This window comes from Carlito syrichta, unplaced genomic scaffold (genome assembly GCF_000164805.1).
Source record: "Carlito syrichta isolate Samal-C Ts95f unplaced genomic scaffold, Tarsius_syrichta-2.0.1 Scaffold289187, whole genome shotgun sequence".
Taxonomy (NCBI): domain Eukaryota; kingdom Metazoa; phylum Chordata; class Mammalia; order Primates; family Tarsiidae; genus Carlito; species Carlito syrichta.
The window spans coordinates 390,333-399,110 of NW_007233283.1; the positions used below are offsets into that span (position 1 = coordinate 390,333).

Genomic DNA, 8,778 nt, shown 5'->3' on the forward strand with positions numbered 1-8,778 from the left:
CTTTTCGTCACAGAGAAGCCATCTTGGTCATCGGATGACCACCCCAGTATCAGCAGTGCTCGTGTTCAAGTATAGCCCTTATTTTACTTAATAATGGTCCCAAAGCCATTATTCAAGAGTAGTGATACTGGCAATTCAGATATGCCAAAGAGAAGCTATAAGGTGCTTCCTTTGGGTGAAAAGGTGAGAGTTCTTGACAATAAAGAAAGAAAAACAATTGTTTACTGAGGTTTCTAAGATTTATGGTAGGAATAAATCTTTTATCCATGAAATTGTGAAGAAGAGAAAAAGAAATTCAGAGAGAGAGAAAGAGAGAGAGTTCTGTGTTATCCTCAGTTTCAGGTAACCAACCATTGAGGGTCTTGAAATGTATGCCCAGAGGTTAGGGGGACTACTGTAAATACATTTTGGAGAATGAAAGTAGGTGTCTCACTGTGGGCAAAGAAACATAAATAAGGAAAAGGTGAGGCTAGAATGAACCCTGTGGTTGGGTAGGATATATTCATTATTTGTAAAATATACATTGTTAATAGATATAAAAATAAATATAGATGTGTATATAGGTGTGTGAGAGAACATATGTATATATACACACATATACATACATATATACATAAACATATGTATGTATATATACATTATATATACACACATATTTCCAAGCTCTGTTGCTGAGAGGACCTAGAAGCAATGATACCCCAGTAGCAATAATTTCACTTTGAGATCAAATCATGGTTTCTAAATATCTTCCTTCAATGAAAGAAACTAGGACTCTTTGGAGAAGTGATTGATTCCAGGACTGGGCAAAGAAAATAAAAGCAAAGCCGAATACATCTTGTGGTGCCAGGAGGTGAGAAAATGCTCAAAAAATAATAAGGGTATATCCAAAGGACGTCAGAGTTAATTTTTAAAAGCTTCCAATGGCCAGATCTGGGCCAATTTGAATAACAAAAGAATAACAGTAATAGATTATAACTCACAGAGTAAAATAAATATCTATGACAAAAATAATTGAATAACCAAATAAATGGGAGGAGAGACAGCTCTCCCTTACAGTGAATTCCAATTCATAAATTTTGAAACAATGATTGAAATAGCAAACCACCATCAGACAAACACCACAGTAATAATCACTGCAGGCATGAATCATCAAATGAATGCTACAATTAATGGGTGAAAGTATACTAAGAAACAGGATATTTGTACATTCTCAGAGTATTTCCCTCACAAGATACTTAATAACTACAATGGGGAAAAGTAATAACTTTTTAGTGGAGATGCCTAGAAGACAGCACCTTAACCAAGTGACCAAAGTTAACCAAAGTGACCAAAGTTAACATCACCAGTAACAAGACACATAGATATCACAGCCCCCCTGGAATGATACACTGAGAAGGGGCCAATATCACTCTTGTGGCATTCTTGCCAAAATGCATAATCTCACTCTAACTATGTACCATAGAAACTCAAGTTGAGGAACATTTTATGAAATAACTGGCCAGTACTGTTCAAAAATGTCAAAGCCATAAAAAACAATGACAGGCTGGGAAAATCTTCCAGACTGGGTGGAGACTACAGAGACAGGTAATATGGGGTGCTGGAATGGATTCAGGAACAGAAAAATTATTTTAATAGGAAAACTGGAGAAAACAAAATTGGGTCTGTAGGCCTGTTAAAAGTATCATGGCTATGTTATTTTCCTAATCTTGATCGTGCTTCATGGTCAGATCAGCTTTTGCTGGAAGTGAAGAGGGGAAATAGTCTTATGCTGCAGAGACAGGGCACCCCATCTCACCCCTCTGTATTAAGCAGGGTTATAGATAGTACTGGTTACTCTGCCCAGAGTGGAGCCAATGGTCATCACGAGGTAAGTCTTCCTATGCACACAAGATAGTTGGAAAAAATTCCCTGATTAGAACCCAGACCCTGCCCCATGGTTCTCACAGAGGTTAGCAAATTGCCCCCTCCATGGGATAAGAACCTGCCACATGGAGATTACTTAAGCTTGACTTCAGAGTAAAAAAAGACAAATGAAGTAATCGATAGAGTTAAACACATAAATATTTAAAACTTTTGGATATAAAAACACCATAAAAATGTGTCACAGTTGAGAAATTGGAGAAATATTTGCAACCCGTAACAAAGAATTAACAGCCTTATCTTGCAAGAAAGTCTTAAAAATAATCAATGAAGCCGGGCTTGGTGGCTCAGCCTGTAATCCCGCGCCTTTGGGAGGCTGAGGTGATTGCCTGAGCCCGCAGGTTCAAGACCCGCCTGGGCAGGCGAGACCTAATCTCTACAATAAATCAAAAAATTAGCCGGGCGTGGTAGCGCGTGCCCGTAGTTCCAGCTACTTGGAAGACTGAGGCGGCAGGATAGCTGAAGCCCAGCAGGTCGAGGCTGCGGTGGCCGGGAGCGGCCACTGCACTCCAGTCTGGGTGACAGTGAGACTCCAACTCAAAAAATTAAAAAAATTAAAAAATAATCAATGATCAAAAGATGAGGTGATCCGGGAAATTCTGGGGCCACTGCTGTGTAAGATAAACAGTAATGGCAGAGGCTGTAGCTCCCAGAACAATAGCCACAACATCCGGAGCAGGAGCAGCCGTGGCGGTCTCCCCCTCCCACAACCCCACCCCCATCCCCACAGTCACTGCCCCATCACCAGGGGCCGGCAGGGCGTTGGGGGGCTGCGATTGAACTAAATGGGTTGCCTGCAGGTATTTCATGAATGGGATTTGGAAGGAAGGAGATAACTGTTGCTACTCACATCATCCCTCTGACAGTCCACATTGTGTCATGTGCAAGTATCTTCAGTGAGGTTATGGTATTTATGGAGACCTCTGCAGACATGAACATAGCAAGCCACTAAAACAGGAGGAAGCAGCTGCTACAGATCCATGTCCAAAATCATTGTTTGCTTCTACCTCAAGTGTCCCAGCCATAGTTGGACCCTTGGTAAAATGAATACAGGAGAAGCTGAGTCAGGAAATTCCAGCTTTACCATTCTAGGAGCAGGTTCAGAGAACTGGGTGAATGCTGTTGAGTTTGTTCCTGGGCAACTGTCCTGCAGTTGTACTGCCCCTTCCTGCACTGAAGCAACTTTGCAGGGCTGAGTGATCAAGGAAGAATCAGAGAAAGAGTAATCCACTGCAGAAATAAACAAGCAGCTTTGCCCCATGCTGCAGTGGGTGAGTGCCAATGTGGGGAGAGCTGTGTGAATCTCTCAACAGAGATTCACATGCCATGTGTGGGCTGCAGGTCCTCCAGCCCACGGATGCTGCCCCGAGGTCACAGCACATGTAATCGTACATTGAGGCCCATGAGAAGGACAGGAAGCTCTCTTTGCTGTGCAGTGCAGCCAGGACATGGTGTGTGGGATCTGCATGGAGGTGGTCTACCAGAAAGCCATCCCAGCGCCACTTTGGGATGCCCTCCAACTGCAGCCGCACCCACTGTCTCAAACGTATTCACAAGCGAAGGAGAGCTAAGCAATTTGAGAGCAAGATCGTAAAGTCCCGCCCAGAATGCTGGGTCACATCTAACTTTTCATTCCAAGTGAGTACTGGGTAGAGGAGAAAGAGAAGCAGAAACTCATCCAGAAATATGAGGAGGCAATGAGCAACAAGACATGCAGGTATTTTATGAAGGATGTGGAGCTGCCCATTTGGAGGGAACGGTTTCTGTAAGCATGTGTACCCTGATGGCCGTAGAGAGAAGCCACAGACACAGAAAGTGGGAACATCAAGCAGAGACTGGGCCCAACAAAGGAACCACTTCTGGGAGCTCATTGAGGAAAGAGAGAATAGCATCCTCTTTGACACCAGTGAAGAGGTTGTCACCTTTGAGCTGAACAAGATGTTGCTTATGCTTTTGGCTGTAGGCAGCAATAATGAGCTGACAGACTCTGAAGACAAGTGGAACTCGTTTCATGACGAGCTGGAAGATTTTTATGACTTGAACCTACAGCATCCTTGTGTGGCATGTGGACTGGTCTGCTGAGCCTCAGCCAGTAGCTGTCCACTGCGGTGGTGTGGCAGTGCCTGTGATCTCTCTGAGGCAGGCCTACCAACTCCACGTGTGGCCCTCCTCATTTCACCCAGGGCCTGTCTTCTCCAACCCTCACCTTTCTCCAGGAGGTGTGTTGCTTCCTCTGTAGAAAAGGGTTACAAAAATGCCTCTTCAAGTTTGTTTTTTTGTAACATGAATTTAACTGTCAGACAGTTAGTATACATTTGTTGTGTTTTCTGTTTCAACCAGATTGTGTTTATGAACTTTTCACCCTCATTTTGAGGTCCCCGGGTTCAAAAGAGAAAGAACTGGCCATGCTTTAGGGTCCAAAAAGAGTCGTGATGGGTGTAGGGATCTAAGCTGGTAAGTGGTTTTCTGCTCCAGACACAGGGGCTGGTTCCCGGAGGTTTCTGGTGACATCTGCACATCTATATTTTACCTGTTCCTCTCCTCCGTCAACCCCCACCATGTGCACTTGTTCTGTGGTTTCGGTCTCTTGTTGAATTGCACACAAGTGATACTACTGTGTAACCAGGACCAAGTGCAAATGTGTTGAGCTTTCTACTGTGTTTTGCATGATGGGAAGATTGAGGGAAGGCACATAGAAGGGGTATCAAATCACCGCAGAGTTGAAAGTTGACTCCCCAGGGCTATTTGGTATGTGAGTGTGAGTGTATGTGAGAAGCTTCTCATCCCTGCCTAGATGAGTATTCTTAGCCTTGGTAGAGAAACTTGGTTTAGTGGTTTAAGCCTTATGTGGCTGATAGATTGTAAAGGACCAAGCAGTGTATCAATAGTTGTTAATACAACAGGACTAACTCTGTCTGCCTATATCAATAGAGAAATGGGGTTAGCCGTAGAGGTTAAAACTGTTTATCCCATTCATTAACACAAACTGGGTCTTGGATACACAGTTGTATTTAATGTTTTATGATCTAGCCTTTCCAGTCCAGGCACTTTTTGCTAGACCTTTGTCCTCATTTGAGGCATTTTTTTTTGTTGGGTTTTTGTGTTTGTTTTTGTGGGTATTTGTCTCATTCTATCGTGAGCTTTCAGGTGGACAGATGTGATTTGGAGCTAAGTTCTAAGGTGTTTATTGTAGTGGAGTCATGGGTTGTGGTCATAAGTCACACTTTCCCATTGAAGGGAGGGTGGTCATCCACGGGGCAAGCTGGAGTTAAGTGGAAGAATGTCTTGATGGGAAATTCTCCCCTCATGTCTTGTTGCTCTGTTTCCTGAACATAACTTCAAGCTACTTTTGGTTCACCCATCTACTGCTTTGATTCCTTGGATCATTCATTCTTTCGCTTGAAGAAAAACAAGTAATTGTTGCAAAGGTCTCTGTATTTTACAGCTGCTCTTTTGTAAGGAGCACTTTTCCCAAATAAAAGTACATTTTTTAAAAAAAGATGAACACCACAGTTTTTAAAAGGGCAAAAGACAGGAACAAGCATTTTACAAATACAAATGGACTAATATAACCTCATCAAACAAATGCAAATTAACTCAGTGAGATACTATAGTTTGTCTTCTGATTATAAATTATCAAAAAGAGTGTTAACACATGGGGTTAGCAAAAAAGGTGAGGAAATTGGCACTTCCATTTATGGTCAGTGGGAAAGTAATTTGGTAAAGGCTTTCTGGAAGCCCACTTGACAATTGGCAATAAAAACCTTAAAAGTGTGATACCCTTTGACCCAGCCATTCCAATTCAGTCATTTATTCTAAGGAGATCATTATACATGCATGCAAAGATACAAAGGAATGGAATATATCATTGTTTACAATAGCAGAGAAAGTATGAGACTCTATTTAATGTCCATTCAAAAGAGCCCAAACCGGTGGTGACTAAATTCTCAAAATCAACAGTAGTGGATGAAGTGATGCTTGGAAGAAAAGATTTGCCTAAGGTGGTTAACTGCCTTAAAGAGACAGGATTATGACTGAGTCTATTACTGGATTTTCTTTGTTAGTCACCTTTCTCTCTTTCGTCTTCTTATCTCTTGAGAAAAGCATGACTGAATCCTTTGTCATATAGATTACAATGTAATTTGACCATTAGTGCATAAAACTCTATCCACCCCCACCTGATCTCAGGTGTTGATGAAAAATGTTCTCCTCTGGGCTGTCTGTTGTTTGAACAAAACCAAGATTAATTACTTGTGTTCCTTCTCTCAGAAAGGGATACACAATTAGCTTTGAAAGAAATAAACATATATTTCTAGTTGCAAACTCTTAGGTAAACATTAAGTAAGAATTTTATGCCTTTTAACTTAAAAGATTCATTCTTCTGTACAAATTAAACTGGCACAAAATCTTATGTGTAATTTTCTTATTTTTAATAAGGAGTTATACAGTGACATATATGTTAAAATATATACATCTTAATGAAAAGAGCTTTTTATTACAAAATATGTGAGCAACCTTATATAATAACAAAAGCTTATATTTAATTAGGCCCTTGGTATTATAGAAAGCATTTTTTTTTTTTAAACTTAAGGTCTGGCTCTGTTGCCCAAGTTGGAATGCAGTGGCACAATCATGGCTCACTGCAGTCTGCAACTCAAGCAATCCTTCCGCCTCAGGCTCCCTAGTAGCTGGGACTACAGGCATGCACCACCACACCCAGCTAATTGTTTTATTTTGTGTAGTGACGCAGTCTCTCTATTTTGCCTATGCTAGTCTCAAGCTCCTGAGCTCAAGCAATTCTCCACCTTGGCCTCTCGACTTGCTGGGATTACAGGTATAAGCCACCATACCCAGCCAGAAAATTATTATTTAATACTATATTTGAATATTGTAGGATCAGAAACATGCAAAAAGTCAGAATTATAAATAGCGTGGAAAATCATTCATGGATGTTCACAAATGAATGGATAAACAAAATGTAGTCTACATATAAACAATGGAATAAATACTATGCAGTCTTAAAAAGGAAGGAAATCCTGTCACATGCTACAGCATGGATGAACCTTGAGGTACTATGCTAAGTAAAATAAGCCAGTCCCAAAAGGACAAATACTGAATGATTTCATTATCTGAGATATCTAAAGTTGTCAAATTCACAGATATAGCAAGTAGAATGGTGGTTACCAGGACCTGGGAACAGGAGGGACATGAGAAATTGTTTTTTAATGAGTACAGGGCTTCAGTTCTTCAAGATGAAAGGGTTCTGGAGATCTGGTTCACAACAGTACAAACAGACTTAACGCTACCGAACCATCTGTTTAAAAATGGCTAAGATGATACATTTTGTGAAATGCATTTTTTTAAAAATCATAATGCAAATAAATGAACAAATAAGTCAGTAAATAAACAGCTTTTTTTAGTCTTAAAAAAAAAGCCCCAGATAATGCTGAGCTCTCAAGCTAATAAAGGAGCTATTTAGTCATTCATTTCTGAAATCTGTAGTCCATCTGCTGTGTGACAGTCACTTTGCTAAATGTTGTGGCTAGATGGTAGTTTAAAAGGGGCCCTGTTCTCAGCCTTTTTCCAGTCTAGTTGGAGAGAGAGAAAAGTGGACAGTATAAGTGGTCCACATGGTAGGGATGAACACTGGTGCCGGGGAGACACAAAGATACTTCACTGGTCTTGGAGTGGTGGTAAGGAAGCCAAGGAATTAGCAAGACCAAAACGTGGAAGGAAAGACCAGGTAGAGGTATCAGGGACAGTGAATGGCTTGGGGTGACCAGAGTGCAGGGTTGGAAAGGGCTGAGGGACTGATGGACCTTATCAAGGAGTTCAGGACACTTTTAAGGAGGTGAATAATATATCCAAATTTGTATCTTAAACTCAAAAAAAAAAAAAAAAAAAGATTACTCTGAGCCGGGCTCAGTGGCTCAGCCTGTCATCCCGCGCCTTTGGGAGGCTGAGGTGAGTGGATTGCCTGAGCCCTCAGGTTCGAGACCCGCCTGGGCAGCGAGACCTCATCTCTACGGTAAATCAAAAAATCAGCCAGGCGTGGTAGTGCATGCCTGTAATTCCGGCTACTGGGAAGGCTGAGGTGGAAGGATCGCCGGAGCCCAGCAGGTCGAGGTGGCGGTGGCCAGGAGCGGCCACTGCACTCCAGTCTGGGCGACAGAGTGAGACTCCAAGTAAAAAAAAAGATTACTCTGGCTGCCACATCAAGAAACAGATTGGAGGACAGCAAGATTGGCAGCATGAATGCTAGTCAATATTTAACAATAAGGAAGTGACAAGTGACCTTTGCAGTAGGCTGAGAAATAAATGAGAGGAAAAAACAAAGAGCTGAGACAACTTTTTCCAGAAGTGTAGTTTTAAACAAGAGAAGTCAGCAAGATGGCTCCAAAAATCTGGAGCCAAGGAATGTGTGTGTGTGTGTGTTAGAGTGGGAGAGACAGGCATGTTTAAACACAGATCGGAAAAACAGAGAGTAGTTATTTCCTAAGGGTATGGGAGGGGACCAGATCTCAATTAATAGAGCTTGGGGAGAAGAAAGAGGGTGGGGCTCTACTTCCTTTTTTGAGTTGGAGTCTCTCTGTCACCCAGGTCACCCCAGCCTTGACCTGCTGGGCTCAGGCGAGCCTTCTACCTCAGTCTTCCAAGTAGCTGGGACTACAGGCATGTGCCACCACGCCCAGCTAATTTTTTTTTTTTAATTATTGAAGAGACGAAGCCTCGCCATTTGCCCAGGCTGGTCTTGAACTCCTGAGCTCAGGCAATCCTCTCGCCTCAGCCTCCCAAAGTGCGGGGATTACAGGCGTGAGCCCCATGCCTGGCTTCTATTTCTGTTTTAATTGGAGGGAA

General features: G+C 42.1%; 1 pseudogene; it reads left to right on the forward strand.

Annotated features, from left to right (window-relative positions):
* The first annotated feature begins 2,550 nt into the window (after positions 1–2,550).
* On the forward strand, positions 2,551–4,002 carry LOC103256277 (annotated as a pseudogene).
* Positions 4,003–8,778: the final 4,776 nt, after the last annotated feature.